Raw genomic sequence first — 23,381 nt, 5'->3', positions numbered from 1 at the left:
TTTTAATGTATCAGTCCACCTATATCTTGGTCTTCCTCTGGATCTTTGTCCTACCAACCTGGTATACAACACTTGTTTTGCTAATCTTTCCTCTCCCATTTTGTTTAAGTGACCACACCACCTGAGATTAGCTCTACCAACACATTCCTGGATGCTAACAATGTTAAGTTCTTTCCTAATATCCTCATTTTTAATATGATATTGCCATTGATGTCATCTGTTCACACCCCTAATCTTTCTCAGGACTCTCATATCTGTGGTCCTAGTCTTTGGTGAAGTGTTTTATTTCTAACCCAGCTCTCAGATCCATAAGTTAAAATTGGTTTGAATACAGTCTTGTATACAGCTAATTTAGTGTTTTGACTAATTTTTCATCATCATCATCATCAAATTCCTGCCATGTACCCTCAAGGGGTGTACAGGATATGATAGTACTACATGAAAAAAATTACATCATTATTAATTTCCTATCTACAATTTTCCTCCAAATCAGTCTGTTACTTGTCAACACTTCAATATTATCAGATCTTATATTTCTATTGTCTAAAGCACTTTGTACCGTATCAATCCACCTATATCTTGGTCTTCCTCTCGGTCGTTTTCCAGCCAACCTGGCAGAGAACACTTGTTTTGCTAATCTTTCCTCGCCCATTCTGTTTAAGTGACCATACCACCTGAGATTAGCTCTGCTAACGCATTCCTGGATGCTGACAATGTCAAGTTCTTTCCTAATATCCTCGTTTTTAATATGATACTGCCATTGATGCCATCTGTTCACGTCTATAATCTTTCTCAGGACTCTCATATCTGAAGTCTCTAGTCTTTGGTCAAGTGTTTTACTTCTGACCCAGCTCTCAGATCCATAAGTTAAAACTGGTTTGAACACTGTCTTGTATACAGCTAATTTAGTGTTCTGACTAATTTCTCTCTTATTCCATATGAATTTATTCAATTGACTTCCCACCATACCAGCTTTGCTGATTCTGTTGTCTATTTCTATATTTAATTTACCATCTTCAGTAAAAATCATGCCCAAGTAGCTGAAATGTTTTACTTGTTCCACAGCTTCTCCATTCACAACACAGTTGACATTTTCAATGATTCTGCCTATTTTCATTGTCTTTGTCTTTTTATTGCTGACCTTCATACCATATCTATTACAAGAGCTATTCAATTTAGTCAGAGAATCTTGCAGACTTGTAGCGGATTTATTTAGAAGTATAACATCATCCGCATAAAGCAAAGAGCTGACATTAACATCTCCAATTTTGATATCATGTTTAATACCACTTTCCTTCATAATATGATCCATATAGATAATGAATAACAGAGGGGATAATGTACAATCTTGTCTCACACCAGATTTAACAATAAACCATCTTCCTGTACTTCCTTCAATTCTAACTGCTGACTTGCAGCTCAAATAAAGACTAAGTATTGCTTGATATAATGTCCCATTGACACCATATAACTGCAGCGTATTGAATAGCTTCTCTCTTGTCACCTTGTCATATGCCTTTTCCAGATCGACAAAACTTAAATACAGATCTTTGTTATATTCCCATGCTTTCTCGACTATTTGTTGTAAAGTGAAGATCTGATCCTGACAGCCTCTATTTGGCCTGAATCCAGCTTGTTCTTCACCAAGCTTTTCTTCCACAATTCTTCTCAACCGTTTCTCAAGTATACTTGCATAGATCTTGCCAGGAACACTCAGTAGGGAAATACCTCTGTAATTCTCACATGCAGTTTTATTTCCCTTTTTATATATGGGTACTATGAGAGCTCTACTCCAATCATCGGGAATTCGTCCCTCTGTCCAGGCTTTCTGAACTTCTTATTCCATATAAATTTATGCAGTTGACTTCCTATTATACCAGCTTTGTTGATTCTGTTGTCTGTTTGCATATTTATTTTACTATCTTCACTAAAAATCGTGCCTAAGTAGCTGAAATGTTTTACTTGTTCTATAGGTTCTCCATTCACAATGCAGTTGATATTTACAATGCTTCTGCCTATTTTCATTGTCTTTTTAGCTTGTTATTGCTGACCTTCATGCCATATCTATTATACAACTGTTATTCAATTTAGTCAGGGAATCTTGCAGACTTATACTGGATTTATTCAGCAGTATAACATCAACCACATAAAGTAAAGAGCTGAGATTAACATTTCCAATTTTGATATCAGGTTTTTAATACAACTTTCCTTCATAATGTGATCTATATAGACAATGAATAACAGAGGGGATGACGTACATCTTTGCTTGATACCATATTTAATATCAAAAACCATTTTCCTGTACTTCCTTCAATTCTAACTGCTAACTTACAGCTCAAATAAAGACTAAGTATTGCTTCATATAATTCTCCTTTGATACCATATAACCGTGGCGTTTTGAATATTTTTTCCCCACTGCTTTACATTGGGGGGGGAAAATTAGCAATTTTTCGAAGTAATTACTCCATACATCAAAAATGTCTTTTTCTCCAGTTTTCATGTCACCTTTATCATCCCTAATTCCTTTTACATACTTTTTTCTCCATTTGTTAGGTTTGTCAACAGCCTCCAGAATATCTTACCACTTTCCTGATATTTATTTTCTATGTTCTTACCAAAGTCTTCCCATGACTTTTGTTTAGATAGTTTTACATGGTGTTTGGCTTTCTTACATTTGTCTCTGTATTCTTTAAGAGCACAAGCTGACTTATTTTGCAGGAACTTTTGATATGCTTTCTTCTTTACTTTCACTGCCTCTTTAACCTCCTGTGTCCTTCCTAACTTCCTAATAATATCACATCCTTCAAGGTAACCAAGTTACCTTGAAGGATGTGATATTATTTAATTCACCTTGAATTAAATAATATCACTTATGAAAATATGAGTGATGTTATTTACAGATATGATTTCAGTAATTACATCAGCCTACATGGTTTATGAGATCTAAAGAGATTTATATGTCTTTAGTGATTTTTAGAGATTTTACAACTTCTAAATCTAAATCTCTAAAAGATTTAGAAGTTGTAAATTAATGTGGAAGTTATGTTTTCCATATGCACATAGCAAAATGGTGTATCACCATATTATTAAAGTATTCTGGTTGAGGATAGTTGTAGCAAGTTGGTTTGTTTGATGGTTTGCAAGGAGTTATGTTATTTTTTTAATCCTTTACCTAAGCATGAGGAAACAAAAGTTTGCATTCTATAATGCACAGCATATCACCTTTTAGATGTGCATATTGCCATGCATTATACACATTGATCTTCATTGAGGTCTCATCATTTGTTGGAAGCTAGAGCTATAGTAATACAAGAGCTAAATCAGTGCAGACATTGATTGATTCACCTAAAGTTTTAATAATGATTTCTTCTTAATTGTAATTTACTTTCTGGCCAAGCAAAAAAAACAAGCTACTACTTATTCAACTGATGAATAACAGTCATGGAAATTTGCAACCCAACTTCAATAGGATACTGTTCTATGACATATAAATGATAATAGACAAGAAATTCTATTTTCATTTTAATCTTATATCTGTGTGTATAAGCAAACAGAGTTTGCACATGAAGTATTTTTATGACAACTTGTATGTAGAGGCTATTGACTTCACATTATGGCCTTAATATCAAATAATGCAAAATACTTCCTTTTGGACATGCATATTGTTATGCATTATGGGAAGGTTCACTACCCGCTGTTTAGGAAAATGTGTGACTTCTGTGCTGATTTAACTTCAGCATCTTACTGGGTGTCTCCAATAAAGGTTGAAACTAGTCACAGTAGTGACCCTCCCATAATGCATAGCAACGTATGATGATGTAAAGTTGAGTAGAGAGTGTAATAGTTAATCAAGATGATGTGGGGAGCTTGCAGGATGATATGAATGGGCTGATAGTATGGGCAATACATAATGGATGTTGTTTTAATGTGGAAAAGTGCAATTGTGCATTTTGGGATACAAAGATTAAAATTTGTGTACCACATTGATGGAACTTTACTCCAAGAAATTGATGAAGTCAGGGATTTGGGAATAATAATAGTAGATAGTGAGTTGAAGTTTAGAGGCCATATTGCTAAAATAGCCAGGTAGTTCACAGTACTACTTGGTTATTGAAGAATGCAGAGATAAGGGAGTTATCATTCTGCTTTATAAAACCTTGATATGACCACATCTGGATTACTGTGCTCAGGTCTGGTCACCTGAGTTTCTTGGGGATGAGGAAATGGTAGAGAGAGGATCCAGAGGCGAGTGACCACGATGGTGAAATGATTCATGTGCAAACTTTATTTGCTTACACTTGAGTATAGGATAAAAAAAAAACAAGAATATGATTTCTTGTTTATTATAATTTACTTGATAATCGAGCAGAAAACCTTTCTACAGTTGTTCCATGCCAAAAGTGATAATGACCTTGGATTATCAAAAAGTTTGCTATTGGGCACTTGATTTGCTAAATGAATACAAAAAGGATACTCACAGGTAGGAATGTCTATTCCAGTATTATTCAACAATTAAAGAATCAGATAGAATAAGAAACTATACTATTTTTATTGATTTCTCGACTGGTTTCTTGAAAATCGTTTGTTTCACATCATAAGGAGAATGATGTGAACTAGAAAACAGGTAATAACGGTTAACATAAATGATGAACATATTTAAACATAAATAACAATGGAAAGCATGCATTTGCTATGGTTCTGTTCTGGTTTGTGGACTGCTGTACTATTGCTCACTACATGCATGTCATGATTAATTAGTGAAGGCCAGACCTGATCTAAAAATCATTCCTTGTTCTTTGGTGCATCATTTCAGCTTATTATTATAATTATTATTATTATAAAAACCTCCATGGAATCAAAGACTCATTGTGGGAGGTCCACTGTTATACACGCAGTTTATCATACTGTGCCTTAAATATATTCACTGTCTCTGCAGACACCACTCTCTCGGGCAAAGCATTCCAATCACTCACCACTCTCCATGCAAAAAACCTGCTCCTCACACCCTCTTTATACAGCTTCCAGGAATGACCTCTTGTTCTCCTGCTATCCTCACCCATTCTGTGCAAAAACTTCCCCAACGTTAATCTGGTAATAACCACTTAACAGCTTATATGTCTCAATCATATCCCCCCTCCTCCTTCTATCCGCCAATTTCTGCACATTGCATTTTGTCAATCTGACTTCATACTCTACATTCCAGAGACCAGAAACCACCTTAGTCAATCGCCTCTGAACTTTTTCCAACGCAATTTCATCTTTTTGAAAACCAGGTGACCAGATCTGTGCACAGTAATCCATATGTGGCCTGATCAAAGCCTTATACAAAGGAACCATAACATCCTTATTTCTACAAGTCAATGTTCTCCACATCATTCCCATTATCTGCTGTGTTGTCTTCACTATTTTAGTAACATGTCCCCGAAATTTTAGGTCCTGGTCTACAATCACTCCCAGATCTCTCATTTCCTCTACCTCTTCCAAGATATACACACTGATTGTGTACTTTACATCCCATCTCTGCTTCCCAAATTTCAAAACCTTACACTTTGAAACATTGAATTGACATCCCCACTTATTTACCCATTCAGACAGTGTATTCAAGTCCTCTTGCAAAGCTACAGCATCCACACTACTCCTGATAGCTCTGCCCAACTTTGCATCATCTGCAAACAACTGCACATCACCATTCAGACTTCTCCAGATATCATTTACATACAAATTAAACAGCAATGGACCCAAAACAGACCCTTGAGGTACACCACTAGTAACTTTCCTCTTCTGGGATATCGCTCCTCCATAGACAACTCGCTGATACCTATCAGACGACCAATCTCCAATCCAGTGAACCAATCTACTGTTCAGCCCCATCCATTCCAATTTAATTACCAGCTTGTCATATGGCAATTTATCAAATGCCTTTGCAAAATCTAAATATACCACTGTATATGGAGTTTATTCGTTGAACACTCTTGAAAAAAATTGTAATCTGTGTCGAGCATTTTTGTTTATTACAATAGTACTTGATGTTTTGTTTCAGTTGTGTGTGCTGCCAGTCCTGATTTGTTTTCTTTCGTTCTTAACATCCTTGAAGTGTTCTTATTGGCGTCCCTCTCCTGACTTGCCTGTCTATCCTGGCTAACGTAAACCACAGCTACTCTTGCAGAAACCTGTTTTTTTAAGTAGCAGATGATAAGGTTTAGCAGATTTTAGGTAATTAGAGATCTTGTTGATTAAGTAAAAGGCAACCTTTATATCCTGTTGATAAAGCATCCTTGCTATTTTATCTGTAGCTGATTGCATATACACTAGTGTCCAAAACCTTAGGACGAACACTATTTTTGAAGATTACAACCAAAAACTGACGATTTTGAGTTGAAAGCAGGTACACGTTCAAATTTTGTGTTTGAAGGAAGCTCTTTTCACAAAGGAATAAAGTTGTAAACTTGGATGTCTTGTAATGTCTCAAAGACATTGTCTAGGTGATTTCATATGGGGAAGAATTGTTGGAAAGCTTGAAAAGGCCATAGAATTACTGATATTTCCAGAGAGTTTGGAATCTTATATAGTGTTATATTCAGGCTCTGGGCAGTGTTTCATACCAATGGAATGTGTTCCAGACATTTGCTCAGAGGTCGCCTCGCTCTACCACAGAGCATGAAGATAGATTTTTGGTTATAACAGTGAAACATAATTGACACACCACGGCAAATCGGCTTCACTTCATTCAAGCATTGCTACATGGATATCTTGACACACTATGGCAAGATGTCTGCAACAAGTAGGCCTATATGTCTGAAGGCTTGTAGTCTATGTCCCTTTATCCACAGCTCATTGTAGCACACGTTTTCAATGATGTTGTATCCATAAACATTGGACATGATATCAATGGACTAATCTACTCTTTATGGATGGAAGTTGTTTTAGTCTTTCCTTCAATTCTAGATGACACTTGATCTGGCATGAAAGTGGTACTGCTTACCATCATGAGAATTTTCTTGAAAGGGATAGATATGGCAGTGCTGGGGAGACATTATGCTTAATGGACACACTAAACTACAAGTGCTGGAAATTTGTAAAGGAAATATGACTGGTGAATAATATTGCAATGAAGTTCTTTAATGTCATGTTCAATTGTTTGGTGGTGCTGTAGGCAAAGAATTCATTTTTATGGATAACAATGCTGCATCACATCATACATGAGCAGTGGAGATACCTCTGGAGACCAAGGATATTAATTGAATCGAGTGGCAAGCATGCTCTCCAAGCATTGCTGCTCAAAATTCTCCTCCAGAAAACAAACAAGGCCTTATCCTTTCTCTAAAGGAGGTGTAATATTTTTTTTATCAAAGTTATTATTATTTATAATTCTTTTTTTGTATGTCGATCTGCGCCAATTGTAATATTCTATGATTTAATTTTCTTATCTTATTCTCTTTCCTTATGTCTACTTTACTTCTACTCGTTTAAATCTTTCTGTTAAGTTCTTTTTACCTTTTTTTATCTTAAGCAGATTAATTTAGTCCCTGCTTGTAATCCTTTATGCTACCTACAAGTGTTGGTGCAGTTAGTAAAAGACCTCTAGAATAGGCAATTCATGGATACAGTGTTGACTATTTCCCATGCGATATAATTCAGGGAAAATTTATTTGTTTTTTCAACTGCGCCACCCTGAATTAAAGTTATGCACAGGAAGAATAGTTATACCACTTTAATAGTAAACTTTTAAAAATGATACCTTAAATAGTCAGTCGTGGCAATTTCTCTAATTTTAGGCACGCAGGTTCGATATTTTTATGAGACAGTGCATTGGCTAAACAAGATCAGGCAAGCTATTAACAAAACAAACATGTTTATTCATTCTAGGACAAATTATTTACAAAATTCAAACAGCACATATCACGTGTCTGGTCCTAACTAAGGCAGCAAGAGCACAATGGAGACAATACAAATCATTTGTCGAACTCTCCACACAATTATTTAAGCATTTTCGCTCAAGCTTTAAGACAAAGACATTATAAATTAACATAAATTTTCAGACACTTGGATAGAATTTAACACACTTTAACTTCACTCACGTTATAAACAGAAAAAGGCAAAACTTAAACCATTCAATTTTAGCAATACACAACATTAGCAGGGGTGATTAAGGGTCAAAGCTGTATAACTGAGAGGAGACCTCCACATAGCCTTTAAAGGAATGCAGAGAACCGACCAGGGCTTCTGACCTAATGTCCAATCCTCACCTTCTCGTGGTGCACCCTGTTGGGTATCTACTTTGATACTGAACGAACGAGGATGGGCTGGCAATTTTGGATTTAGCCGACCAAATTGTATTCTTATTGGTTAAACCAAAATAAAAAAATGATGGTACAACATGACAAAATTTCATGCCGGCTGGGGCGTCACCCGGTTAAACAAGGCCCCCGTTGTTTTCGCCAGGGAACCAGGGCGAACAGCGAAAAGTCAGCTACTGGAACAAATCTGAAAACAAACTCCAACTCAACATCACCAGAATTAAAAATCGGTACTATCAACGTAAGAAGCCTGAATTGCAAAGAAATGGAGCTAGCTGAGGAATTAGATAAGTACCAGATCGACATAATAGGGGTGACTGAAACAAAAACGACAAAAACTGGTGAGATCTTTTTGAGCAATAAATACAAAATGTTATATTCAGGCAATGACAATCAAGGAAAAGAAGGAGTAGCCATAGTATTCAACACAAAATACGAGGCTAATCTTCTTGAATGGCAGTCAGTCTCAAGTAGAGTAATGTAGGCAAATATGAAAATGGGGAACTGGACAATGAGACTTATTTGTGCCTATGGTCCCACAGAATGATCTACTAAGGTAGAAGTGGAGAAATTTTTTGAGGCTCTAGAGAAAGCAACTGACACAATGAAAAAGGAAAAGTTGGTCCTTGTTGGGGATCTAAATAGTAGAGTAGGAAATGATTGTGAGACATACAAAAATATTTTGGGAAAATTTGGAGAAAAGAGCAAAGTTAATAATATTGGCAAATATCTGTTGGATTTCTGCTCAGGACATGGACTGGTTATTACTAACACCATGTTCCACCATAAAAATGTGCACAAATTCACATGGAGAGAAGAGGCTAGGAATAATAAAAGTCTCATTGACTATGTTATTGTTGATAGTGATGTTTTCTCCCTGGTGCAGGACACTAGAGTGTACAGAGGATTTGAAATTGGAAGTGATCATTATTTAGTCTTGAGCAGGATAAAATTGAATTTCATATTGAAAAGAATAACATGTAAGAAAGTTTTAAAGCGAATAAAAGTTGAGAAGCTCTCAGATGTGAACTGTAGACTAAAATACAGAAAGATGAAAGAGTTTGAGAACAGGAATCAAACCTTGGAGATTCAGTGGCAAACTCTGAAGAAAACATTGATTGATTCTGCCAGAGAGGCATGTGGTGAGGTTATCTGCAAGGACAGAAAAATCAGAACTCCATGGTGGACACAGGAAGTTAAAGAGGTAGTGAAGGAAAAGAAGAAAGCATATCAAAAGTTCCTGGCAAATAAGTCAGCTTGTGCTCTTAGAGAATACAGAGACAAATGCAAGAATGCTAAACACTGTGTAAAACTAGCTAAACAAAAGTCATGGGAAGACTTTGGCAAGAATATAGAAAATAAATATCAAGAAGGTGGCAAAATATTCTGGCGGTTGTTGAAGAAGCTTAGGAATGGAGGAAAGAGTGCTATAAAAGGAGTTAGAGATGATAAAGGTGACATGAAAACGGGATAAAAAGATATCCTTGAAGTATGGAGTAATTACTTTGAAAAACTGCTAAATGAAACAAGCAGTGATGACAGCATAGTGATTAAAAACACTGACCAGGCATGCAGTCAGGAATACATATCCATACTTGAAGTAGAAAAAGCCATCAAAGGCTTGAAATATGGAAAGGCAGCAGGAGTAGATGATATTTGACCAGAAATGCTGAAGTATGGTGGTATAAAAGTCTTACAGTAGCTGCACTGCATAGTTCAGAAAGCCTGGACAGAGGGATGAATTCCCGATGATTGGAGTAGAGCTCTCATAGTACCCATATATAAAAAGGGAAATAAAACTGAATGTGAGAATTACAGAGGTATTTTCCTACTGCGTGTTCCTGGCAAGTTCTATGCAAGTATACTTGAGAAACGGTTGAGAAGAATTGTGGAAGAAAAGCTTGGTGAAGAACAAGCTATATTTAGGCCAAATAGAGGCTTTCAGGATCAGATCTTCACTTTACGACAAATAGTCGAGAAAGCATGGGAATATAACAAAGATCTGTATTTAAGTTTTGTCGATTTGGAAAAGGCATATGACAAGGTGCCAAGAGAGAAGCTATTCAATACACTGCAGTTATATGGTGTCAATGGGGCATTATATCAAGCAATACTTCGTCTTTATTTGAGTTGTAAGTCAGCAGTTAGAATGGAAGGAAGTACAGGAAGATGGTTTAATGTTAAATCTGGTGTGAGACAAGGATGTACATTATCCCCTCTGTTATTCATTATTTATATGGATCACATTATGAAGGAAAGTGGTATTAAATCTGATATCAAAATTGGAGATGTTAATGTCAGCTCTTTGCTGTATGCGGATGATGTTATACTTCTAAATAAATCCACTACAAGTCTGCAAGATTCTCTGACTAAATTGAATAGCTGTTGTAATAGATGTGGTATGAAGGTCAGCAATAAAAAGACAAAGACAAAGACAATGAAAATAGGCAGAATCATTGAAAATGTCAATTGTGTTGTGAATGGAGAACCTGTGGAACAAGTAAAACATTTCAGCTACTTAGGCATGATTTTTACTGAAGATGGTAAATTAAATATTGAAATAGACAACAGAATCAGCAAAGCTGGTATGGTGGGAAGTCAATTGAATAAATTCATATGGAATAAGAGAGAAATTAGTCGGAACACTAAATTAGCTGTATACAAAATAGTGTTCAAACCAGTTTTAACTTATGGATCTGAGAGCTGGGTCAGAAGTAATACACTTGACCAAAGACTAGAGACCGCAGATATGAGAGTCCTGAGAAAGATTAGAGGTGCGAACAGATGGCATCAATGGCAATATCATTAAAAATGAGGATATTAGGAAAGAACTTGACATTGTCAGCATCCAGGAATGGGTTAGCAGAGCTAATCTCAGGTGGTATGGTCACTTAAATAGAATGGGAGAGGAAAGATTAGCAAAACAAGTGTTCTCTGCCAGGTTGGCAGGAAAACGACCCAGAGGAAGACCAAGATATAGGTGTATTGATACGGTACAAAGTGCCTTAGACGATAAAAATATAAGATCTGATGATGTTGGAGTCTTGACAAGTAACAGACTGATTTGGAGGAAAATTGTAGATAGGAAGTTAGTAATGATGTAATTTTTTCATGTAGTACTCTCATATCCTGTACACCCCTTGAGGGTACATGGCAGGAATTTGATGATGATGATAACAACATTAGCAGATTTTTAGAACTATATATTGCTATTCACATTCAAACAGATATGTGACTTATCAACTTCTCTAGTACTTTCTATGCTAATAGATAACAGAATCAACATTCATCGCTTAAACCTCACAATCTAAGATATTACATAAAACATTCTACTTACAATCTTTGCCAGTTCATCACATAGTCCTAGATCCTTAAGGCTTATGGGCACGTTCCGCTTCTTCCAAAAAAAAATTTCCGATCGGGCACTAGGTTACGGCAGCGATAATTCAGCATACATGTAGATCATTGAAGAATCATACGGTAGGACATCTTGAAAGGACTGCTTCTGCTGCTAGTGGAATGTGACTCTCCCCATCCTCGGGAAAGGCTTGGCACAGGAATAAAACTTTGAAACAAGAGCCCCCTTGCCCCCTCAACTCTCTCTTTTATGTCACTCTCCTGACCTTTGCCCTTCTTCAAATTAAGTCACCTGGATTTACTGGAGGGTTTTTCCGTCACCGCCGCTATCGTTGGGTTTTGGCAGGTAAACTCATAATCCGGTGACCTTTGCGATTGTCACTAGCCTTGGGTCTATTTGCCTAATCCTGTCAGTTTAATTTATGTTACAATTCTAGTGGTTCTTATTTAAATATTCTAACAATTTGTTTCCAGATTTAATACAGTAAAGTGAGTTATACCTTATTTTAAATACAAGTATTTTATGTAATTTAATTGCCCATGTAAATTCGACATAGAAAAAATATTTCTATTTTTATTATATATATTAGATTTTACAGAGGAATGGGACAGTTTGCCTTAAGAGCTTCTGAATTACTTGGTGTAAAGCATGGTATGATGTTATGAGAGCTGCATTGCAGTTTGTGGTGGACATATTCCATACTGAATTGTTTCTCCACATAGTTTTCTGTAAGCACTGTGCATTAATTCCTTAGGAAATTTGTAACTTTGCCAAATTGTATTGCAATTTAATTTGTCCATTTTTTTTTATACTAATAAATTAAAATTTTTTTTATAATGTAATTTATTAGTATACCGGCAATAAATTTATGTCCATATTTGGCTGTAGTTATGAAATATTTTTTTCTTATAAAAAAAATGTAGTTCGTTCATAGTTTTTGGAACACTAGTGTATGTGATAATCATTACTTCTCTAAAGTCTTGGTTTTCCTGTTCATCTGATTGGTTTGGAGGTTGACATATAATTTTTTTTTTTTATTAATGTTCTATTGTAACCATTCATCGGTAGGATTGAATTCAGATATTGTAACTCTTGGTTCCTTTTTAGTCCTATCTCATAGAGAATGGATGATGCCTGTTTTCTGTAATGGGCTGTGGCATGTAGGTAATGTCTGATTGTTTGTCAGCTTCCTTTATAGACTGAGAAATTGACTGTGTTCTGTTCGTATATCTCAGCAAGTGTATCCAAAAATGGCAAAGACCTGTTTTCTTGTAATGCAACAGTGAATTTAATCGAGGGCGAAGGCTGTTGAGGTATGTGACAAAATCTTATAATTGGGTGATAGAGCCAGGCTAAACGATGAAAATATTGTCTACATATTTCTACCAAATATTAGGTTGTGTTCCTTGATACTTGAAGGCTTTTTTTTTCTCTTCCTAAACTACTTCATCTGAAGAAGCTGCTTTATTCCACAACAAGTCTGTGGCAAGTCCTATCTATGCACCTTGGGGACCCCATATATTGTTGATGCAAGATACTCTCCAACTTCTCTGCGATCCAAATATCTAGAAACCTGCTAAACCCACATGTCGTCCAAATATCCTAGCAATAAAAAAACTTTACAATAGATCCTAGGTTTGGTTACAAGGGAGAGAGGGAGGATCCCATTGCTACTCCTTCCTTCTGTTCAAAATATTCCTCTTGGAATTTGAAAAATGCTATTGATTCAGTGTTTAAAGAGATCAATTGTGTCTGATGGGTGGTTTCTGTTCTTGGTACGTTGGTGAACATATTAACAATGTCCAGGCTTGCAAGTATATCAATAGGATCTATTGTAATGTTTTTTATTGCTAGGATGTTTGGACAACATGTGGGTTTAGCAGGTTTCTAGATGTTTGAATCGCAGTGAAGTTGGAGAGTATCTTGCATTAACAATATATGGGGTCTAAGGTGCATAGACAGGACTTGCCATTGAGACTTGTTATGGAATAAAGCAGCTTCTTCACTACCTAGAGCCCCATCAGTTAATTAATGACCACCAGTATGGATTCTGCCACTCTTGTTCTATAGCTGACTACCTTACTAAACTTACAAATGTTTGGACACATGGCCATGGAAATATTTGCAGAAACTCGTGGTCACTCTTGATACTTCCAACGTATTTGAGTCTGGCATTGTCTTCTTACCAATCTACCATCTTATGGGCTCCCTCTTACCCTTTGTAAATGGATTGTCAGCTTTCTCTCTGGTATTCATTGTATCCCATAGTAGGCAGATGGGTCCCTCTCTTCTGATTTTTTTCCATCACTGCTGGAGTACTCCAAGGCCTTGTGCTTTTACCTACACTTTGGCTTTAATGTTGCTAGCCTTGAAATTTTCAAATCAGTGAAATATAACACTCATTTCACACTTTTCTGGCCCTTTTTTTGCAGATGTTTTGGACTGGACTGCTTTGGTTTAGTTTACATATTTGAATTCATCCAATAAAAATTCTTGAATTAGATGATTTTGGCTGTTATATGCAATAAAAGCAGTTAAGTATTAAATATAAATAATTCATGTATCATTTTTGCTCACAAAAACTTCTCTAGGTTGAACAGCTTGTCTCAGATCATTTCATAGGCTGTTTACAAGCCATTCAGTTACACATTTCTAAGAAGATTTTAGGTGCATTATCCCAAATGTGTAAAAGTATTCTAAGGATGGGTAAATTTGGAATTTGTATAGGATTAGTAGCTGGGTGGCTATAAAATAGCTTCTTGAGCAGAAAAGAATACCTAGTTTTTTTAGAGGCTGAGAAAGCTATTGATGTGATGTATTTGTGAGGCCAGAGGTAAATGTCAGTCCAAGGAGAGATAGCTTCCTGTCTGATGTGTGTATTACTGAAAATAAGGGAAGATGAGCTGAGATTCCTTTTGCAAGAGAAAAGGCAGGACTGTGTTTTGGCAGCATTGAAGGTGATCAGGTTATTTTTGCCCCATTGGAGGATTGTATGGAGATCAGTGTTTAAGGCACTGGCTGCAGATGATCTTGATGTAAGGGATTCTGGAAACTACATGGTTTGTCAAAGTAGTAGGATGAATGAAGAGTGCTAGTGTGGGCAAAGCTATGGATAGGATTTGTAGTGATTGTGAGTAGGTCATTTATATATAAGTGGGTAGGTGATAGAACAGAGCCCTGAGGTGCTCCTTCGGTGGTGACAAAACTCAAAAGAGAGGAAGCTGGCTATGAAGCTATAGAAGTTGTCAGGTAGACTGAAGGAAGGTAATTTGCAAAGTAGGTGTTGATGTCAAACATGATCAAAGCCTAGGAAATGTCATGGCCGACAGCACACATTTCTGGTTGTTAGTGATGTAGGCTAAAATATCATCTCTGATCTCGATTGGCGGAATCCCTACTAGTTGTTGTGATTAAGTGCATGCTTTTAAGTAGTGAAGAAGTTGACTATTGATAACTTTCTTCATTATTTTGAAGGGGATTGAGGTGATAGCAATTGGTCGATTGTTGGACAGTAGGCTTTTCTCCCTTTTTCTGGAATGGGTTGGATATATGCTTGCTTGCTGGCTTCCATGAGATGGGATAGGTTCCAGTGTCATATAGAAGAGATGATAGAGAACAGTTGTTATCTCTGGAGCATGATGACTTTGTAACATTCAGGCTGTCTAATATTCTTCTTATGCTTGGAAGTTTTTTGCACTTGGTTAGACTATAAATTATATATTTACTAACAGTCCACCTTTGCCACGAGTTGCCCCAGTCCTGAAGATACTTCAGGCGCAGACTCTGTTTGCTTACACTTGGATAAAGGATTAAACTAAATATATGATCTGTTCTTATGTTTTTTTGCTGAAAGACCACAGGAGGCATACATTGCTTAGCTGCTAGCACAGAAGAGGTGATTTGCTTTCATTATCTGTGCACAAGTTAAGGAAAAGAGTGATTCCAGGTCAGCTTTTTCTTTGGGTGCTGTAACAGTAGCGCCATTTGGATGAAAAAGCAGTGGAGATGAGCAGAAATTGCATCCGATGGCTTTTGCAAGGGACCAAAAGGCACATCTTCTATTTGGATATGCTGATAGTTGTTTTACATTTATTGCATGCTTCTGCATAGGCTGAGTATGAAGTTGTGGTTCTTGATGCAAGCCATGTGTGGTAAGCTGATTTTTTTTTTTTTTTTTTTTTTTTTCCTAACTGCTTTTACATGTCTTCTGTTAAACTATGGCTTGGAAAATAAATGAACATTTTGGGTGGAATGAGGGGTGAATAACTTCATGTCAGGGTGGATGATTCTCTGACTTGTACAGTGCAGGTGTCTGGATCAGAGCAGTGGAAGCAATAGTCATCCCATGGAAAAGAAGAGTAGTGTTCTGGAGGTCATCTCACTTGGTACCTTTATAGTGCCAAAGGACTCAAGGTTGGCTGTGGTCAGAGGAGAAGTTTTCTGTGAGGCTGGAAATGTTCATTAGATTGTGGTCTGAGTTGTCAAGAGGAGAAGTAACCTCTACAGTGTGTCTGAAAGAACTAGTGTAAAAAAAATCAAGGGTATTGAGAAAAGTGGAGGGGATTATTGGGAATTTGAATAGATAAGTGTAAGATTTTCATTAGATCATTGCCTTATAGTAAAAACTTCTGCATATGTCCAGCTTAATTGGTAGTTCTGGAGAAAGAGAACAGTTGGAGTTTTGGACATTCAGGTCTCCTAGGAAGAAGTCTTCGCTGTTTGAATAGCTAGATTGAAGATGGTTGAGCTTCATTGAGAGGAAGGTGAGGAGGTATGAGTGGTTTTCAGAGTTAGGAGACTGGCAAATGTAGCAGATGAATGTTGCTAAGTGGGGCAAGGAGACCTTCAGCCAGAGGAAGTCAAAAACAGGGGATTCTAAATTTGGAATTCTCTGGCAGGCAATATCAGAACACACAGGCACAGGTGCCACTCATGTGGCAAAATGTGGAGGGTGCAAGCGTCATCCTTAATATAGTTCGCCCACCGTTTGTAGGTCTATCCTTGGAATTTTGCCAAGAATAGTCGATTCATGCTGAAGGGGGGAAAGAAAGGAAAGATGTACGAATTGGTCGCCAACATGCGAAATCACGTACTTTCTTGTCTGTTGCTGTACTAGTATTAGCTTGATTTTTGTTGTCGCTTTTTTTTGCATTTTTTTTTTATTATTAATTTGTATGATGGATCCAATACAGTCAACAAGTTCTGTTGTTAAACGTTTCAGTAGCTCTTGCAAAAGAATATTGAATAATGTGCTGACATTCTGCGAAAAAGAACCGTCAGAAGGCCGTCTCCTTGTTTCCCTTTCTCAAGTCATAAAACGTGCAAGTGCAATTGCGGGCATATCGGGGTCGACTGTTAAAAGAATTCGTAAGGAATCAAAAGGTGAAGGTAAGCCAAAATTTAAATCTCCTAAAAAAAAAAAAGCTCCAGAGAAAGAAAACTATCGAAACCGTAGTTTGAATGATTTTAATGTAGACGTTATAAGAAGAACTATTCACGAATTTTACGTGGTCGAGAAAAGAGTGCCAACTGTTCTGAAATTGATTCCTGTGCTTAAAGAAAAAATTAATTTTCTTTGGAAAAGAGAAACTTTAAGGAAATTACTTCATGAAATCGGATTTTGTTTTAAAAAGTCCCAGAATAAAAGGAAACTTATCATGGAGCGAAGTGACATTGTTTTATCTAGAATGCAGTATTTGAGAGCAATAAGACATTTCAGGGAGGAGAAAAGACCGATTGTGTATCTAGATGAAACTTGGATTGATAGTAATTTAACTTATGGAAAATGTTGGCAGTCTAAAGAAGAATGTGGAGTGCTACAAACAGGAAATGCCTCGTGGCGCATAATAATTTTGTGTGTGGGTAGAGAAATGGGTTTTTTACCGAATTCAAACTTACTATACAAAGCCAATTCAACTATTGGAGATTACCATGGGCAAATGAATTCTATGATCTTTGAAAAGTGGGCAGGAGAAAAACTGATTCCAAACCTTCCTAAAAATGCTGTTGTTATAATTGATAACGCTTTATATTACTCTATTTGATTAAACAAAGTTCCAAATTGGTCTAATAAGAAGCAAGTTCTTATGGATTGACTCTCTGCAAATAACATTTCTTGTTCCCCAGATATGCGAAAAATCGAATTGCTTAATTTGGTCAAAAGAAACTCGCCCACAACTAAACTATTTAAATTCGACACGATGCTCAAAGAGCATGGATTTCTAGCTTTGAGGCTACCACCATATCATTGCGATATTAATGCTATTGAGTATGTTTGGGCAGAAGTGAAAAGTTTCATTTGGCATCGCAATGTAACTGGGGATATTGACATGTCGAAACTTTTTAAGCTTTCAGAACAGGCGATTGAAAGTATTACAGTTCAAAACTGGGGGAAATATTGCTCTCATGTCACATCATTGGAAAATATGTATTGGGACAGAGACGGAATTATTGAAGAATTATGCGAACCTTTGGTGATCAGTTTAAGTGAAAGTGATGACGATTCGAACACCGATTCAGATGACTCTGAAGATTAAAAGGATTTGACAATGCTATTTTTTCAAAATTTTTTTTTGCATGAGGTTGTTAAAAGAGTCACAACAAGTCATAAATAATTAATCAGTTTAGGACATTAAAGTGTCTCAGTTCTCTCAACTGTAAGTTTAGAATATCTAAATTCATTTGAAAAAATTTCTGTTTTTCTGTATAATTATTTTTATTTTATACTTTTTATTATTTTATTATTATTATTTTTATTACTTTCTTAAAAATAAACTTAGTTACATTTTTGTTTTATGCTATACCTTTTTTAATTTTGTTAATACTCTACGTACATTTTTCCAACTGTTATACAAGCAAAATAGTTACACTTTAAAAACAGCAATGTTCGTAAAAGAAAAGCTAAATTTTCCAACCTGTAATAATAAACAAACTCATCCCAGATTGATTACCCTATTATTGGAATGGATTCTCCTTTTTCTGACATGTGCAGAAGTGTCGAGGGATCTCTAATCGGTGGGCAAAATATAGTGGATGCCATACACATGTTTCTCAGATAAGTCATTATTTTTTGTAGCTATTAGCGATAGTATTATTAAGAGAGACCTCCAGGGAGTCAGAGACTCTTCGAGGGAGGCCACATACTACGCACACTAGCTATCATACTTATTCTTGAATTCATTCACACTGCTTGCACTCACAACATACAATGGCAATTCATTCCAATCACGCACCACCCTCTGAGAGAAAAATCTAGCCCTCACACCTTCTTGGTGGCCTTCATTCTTAGCTTCCAAGGATGCCCTCTCGTCCTTTCCCCACCCTCCATAAATTGAAAAATTCTATCAATTGAAATCCTGCATGACCCTTTCAGAAGTTTGTAGGTCTCAATCATATCACCCCTCTTTCTCCTGTTTGCTAGTATCTGCAGACTACAAATTCTCAATCTGTCTTCATAATCAGTATTCCACAATACTGATATCATTTTTAACACACTCTTTTGTACTCTCTCCAATATATCAGAATCGCAATGGAAAGAAACCAGACCTGCGCACGATTGTCCAAGTGAGGTCTTATCAAGGCTTTGTAAAGAGACAAAATAACATCCATATCTTTACATGTGAACGTTCATTTCAGCATTGCAATTATCTTTTGAGTTGTATTTGCAATCTTTGACACCATAATACCACCATATTTGGTGGTATTTTGTTTATTTTTGACTGTGTTTTTAAGTTGTGATGTTTAGTCAACTATTATTAAGTGATATACTTTCAGAAACATTTTCTGTTATGGCACTGATGTGTACGAGAAAAATGGCAACCAAGACATTGATGTTGACTGATATCAATGCAGGATTTAGTGCAATGTAGCGTATGTTTAATGTATTCGTTACCGAGAGCGAATGGTTTGTGGTATGAGAGTGAGAATGGAGAAAATATTTGTCAGAAATTTTTCATAAGCGATTATAAGGAATGTGAGTTATAAAATAATGAATTAACTGATAATAAGGATATAAAGCAGGATTGTTAAAGTGTTATGGAGAATGTAGCAGAAACAGTGAATGATAGTGCACAAAATGCAAATGAGTTTGAAGGAAGTGGTTGAAAGTAATAAAATGAATGATGAGATGTTAGCACTGAAAGAAATTGCATGCTTATGCATACTCCTTCACAGGACAAAATTCACGTTTTCAGTTTGAGTCTCTGACTCCCTGGAAAAACGATTGGCATGTGATATAGATTGCAGAGAATGAATGAAAGAAAGAGTGAATTGGAAAAGCATAAAAATGCTAGAAACTGGAAGAAAAGAGATAGTATTATATGGGGATTTGTTGATAAAAGGTATACTTAATGAGAAAGTGATGAAAGCATAGTTTCCCAGAAAGGAACCATGGTTTCCACAAAGAAAGAGGATGTTAACTCCCCCAACTGGCCATGACGTCTATAGACATTGAGATAAATCTGGATATGAAGTTTTAAAACCCATTGAATAACATGGATAAGAAGTGCAATTTGGCGTCACTATTTCATCCACATTGGCCGGTAGGGAGGTTAATGACACTATAAGTATGCAGAAGAAAGAAGTGAATGAGTTAATTGTTTTGGCTGGCAAATGATTTGAAAGATAAGAAATATGCAATGAAAAAAGAGAATATATGTAAGAGTTGTTAGTGGAAGCATAAATGAAGAGCAAGAAAGTAAAGATTGTGAGTGCTGCCTCAGTATAATAGGATAGAACTGAGAAGAAGGGCCATGATTGTCAATGAGAAGATTGTGGAAGAGGAATGGTGTGCAGTTTATTGATGTATGGAGTAAATTTGATGGGAGAAAGGATTTATATATGCCCATTGAACTCCATTTAAATGGTTTTAGAGTTAGATGTTTGGAGAAAGTGTTGTTTAGTGAGAGTGTGTTAGTACAAAACCAGGGAAACCAGGGAAACTAGAGACATTAGGGAGGATGAAATTGAGCGTGTGTCAGGCTACCCCTGTGATAAATGACCATGTGTCCAGTGATGATTATGCAATGCCGAATGGGATTTTGCAGGTTTCTGATTTGAATAGGTTCGTAATGATATTACACAAGAGTAACTATGTGTACAATGGGATGTTGAAATGCATGTACATGAATGCATGCAAGAAGTATCAGGAATAAGGGTGAGGAGTTTTTAGCATTGGTCAGTTCAACTTGGCCAAAAATTATAGGCATCAGCGAGACCTGGTTGACAGAAAATGATATAGTTACAGGGATAGAATGTAAAGGATGTTGTATTGTTAGGGAGGATAGAAGGAACAGGACAAGAGATGGGCTGATCTCTTGCTGATGATAGCTGAAGAATTACAACCAACAAAATTAGAAGTTAAAGAGAATTTTAGGTCTGGGGGAGATGGTTCATTTGAGGCTGTCTGGTGTGAGATAGAGGCAAATAGGACAAAATACATTGTTGGGTGCTACTCTAGACCAGGTGGTACACAGGAAGATGTAGATGCCATGTATCAGCAGATTAGCATAACGAATGTAGGCCAAACAGTTATTATGGGAGGCTTTGACTATAGGGACATCGATTGGAGGGAGAAAAGGGGGCATGGCAAGATGGAAGTCAGATTTATACAGTTGCTAAGGGATAATTACATGAAACAAAATGTTATAGAGGGAACAAGTGGTTTGAGGGTGTTGGAACTGATAATAGCATCAGAAGATGTATCCATAACCAAAGTAGACACTCTACCCCCATTTGGGGAGAGTGACCATGCAGTCTTGTTCTGGGAAGTTGCCAAACACGTGGAATTCTCTGTCAAGAAGTGGTTTAAACCCAAAAGAATTTTTTCGTTATGCCTCAATCAAGAGGAAAAATAAGTATGGTAGGATGACTTTAAACAGTGGTCATGGTAGAAAGGTAACTAAACCAAAAGAACAACTTTTGAGTTGCTGAGTGATCATTGTGCAAAGGTGTATCATCCAGGCGGTGATGTTACAGAGATGCACATCAATATTGACGTAGACAAACAGGTGGTATTCAGTATATTAAAAAATGAATGTGAACACAGCAGTGGGATGGCATATCTGCCCTTGTACTACGTGAATGTGCAAAAGAATTGGCATATCCTTTTCTTCTTATGTTGCAAAATGTTTCAATCCAAAGTTATGCACTTTGGATTGAAAAGATTGTACATGGTGTAGCATATTAATGGTATTGAATTGCAGGAAATTAATGAGACTAAGGACTTGGGGATAATGATGGACAAGGAGTTGAAGTTCAGAGGACATATTGCAAAAGTTGATAAAATAGCTCAAAGGACTATTTGGATGTTGAAATACACTAACAATTAAAGATAAGGAAGTTATTATCCCTCTTTATAAGGCGATGATTTGGCTACATCTTGACTGCTGTGCACAGATTTGGTTGCCTGGGTTTCTTGGCGACCAGATGCTGACAGGTCTCTGAAATACTCCTTATGAGGATATGTTGAAGGTTTGTGAATTATAAAGTTTAGTTGATAGGCAAAAAAAATAAAATAAAAGAGGGGACATGATAGAAACTTTTAAGATATTAAAGGGATTTTATGAAATCGATGCGAGTGAAATTTTTCAATAAATGACAGATAGTCAGGGAACTAGGGAGCCATCCGTGTAAGTTGTGTAAGAGTGTGGTTAGTAGGGGTGTGTGGACCAGATCTTTTGCATTGAGAGCAGTGAGTGAGTGGAATGGATTGCCAGAATTGGTTGTGAATTCCTTGACAGTGAATTGATATTCATGGAGAGGTATGATAGGATTTGTGTGTATAATGGTTAATTTGGGTCTCTCACAGTGAATCTCCAGACTCTGTTGAGATGCCTTAAAAAATAATAATTAAATAATCAAATGAATTGTGAAGAGTATAATTTAGGCATTGAAGAAGTGTGGTTGATGTAACTGCAGTTTGGGTTTCTTTTAAGAGAAAGAGGTCATGTTTGGATGTCTGTAAGTGATAATAGACATCATTTATGTTGAAATGTATGGCATGGATGTGGAAATAATATTTTTTTTCTTTTATTAGGGATCCTGGTATGTTTGGAATATTGTGTTTGGCTTTATTTTTTTGAATGAATTGGTTATCAAGGGCGATTTATTTTGATTTCATTGTCGCCGTCATTATTTGTCTGTTTCATTTTTGGTTTATTGATAGATGAAAGGAAAGGGTGGGAACATGTATTGGGAGGAGACAGGCTCATGAATCTGGGTTTGAATCCAATTCAAACCCAGGTTTTTCCAACCAAAAGTTGTTATCCTTAGAGGCTGAGCTACAAAGGCTTTGTATAAAGATAAATATAATTACAAAGCTACAAAGATAAATATAATTGCGCAACACATGAATAAAATGAAACTTACGTTATCATCACAGATTTTGAGAACTTTTGGTATGCTTTTTTATATATGTATTTAATTTTTTTTTATTAATGTTGGACAGTGTATCTTCCTCACTTCAATTGTTGGATGATAAAGGTGTTGTCATTCCCTTTCTTTATTAAATTTTCCTTTTAATTTAAATATTTTTGATTCTAATCTAGAGCATTTTGTCTCAGTTATGCTTTCACGTTTTCATGTTAAAGTGAATTTGACAGGTCCAATGAGCTGTTTTCTGTACCATGTGAAAAATAACAAATACATAAATCTAATCTTTAAAAGCCCGGGGCAGAGCTGACTACTACCGGGTGCATCCCCAGGTGGCGGATCGGGGAACAGCCTTC

General features: G+C 36.4%; 1 protein-coding gene across 2 annotated transcripts in view; it reads left to right on the top strand.

Moving 5' to 3' along the window:
- The window catches only part of Mulk (acylglycerol kinase-like protein Mulk), a 182,859-nt gene that overhangs the window by 37,871 nt on the left and 121,607 nt on the right, over positions 1 to 23,381 (top strand). The gene's annotated exons all lie outside the window — the stretch shown is intronic.

This window comes from Typopeltis vanoorti, chromosome 13 (genome assembly GCF_054136105.1).
Source record: "Typopeltis vanoorti isolate ZY-2024b chromosome 13, IOZ_Tvanoo_1.0, whole genome shotgun sequence".
NCBI lineage: Eukaryota > Metazoa > Arthropoda > Arachnida > Uropygi > Thelyphonidae > Typopeltis > Typopeltis vanoorti.
The sequence above is the reverse complement of the archived record's forward strand: the minus strand, read 5'-3'. Positions and strand labels throughout refer to the sequence as shown.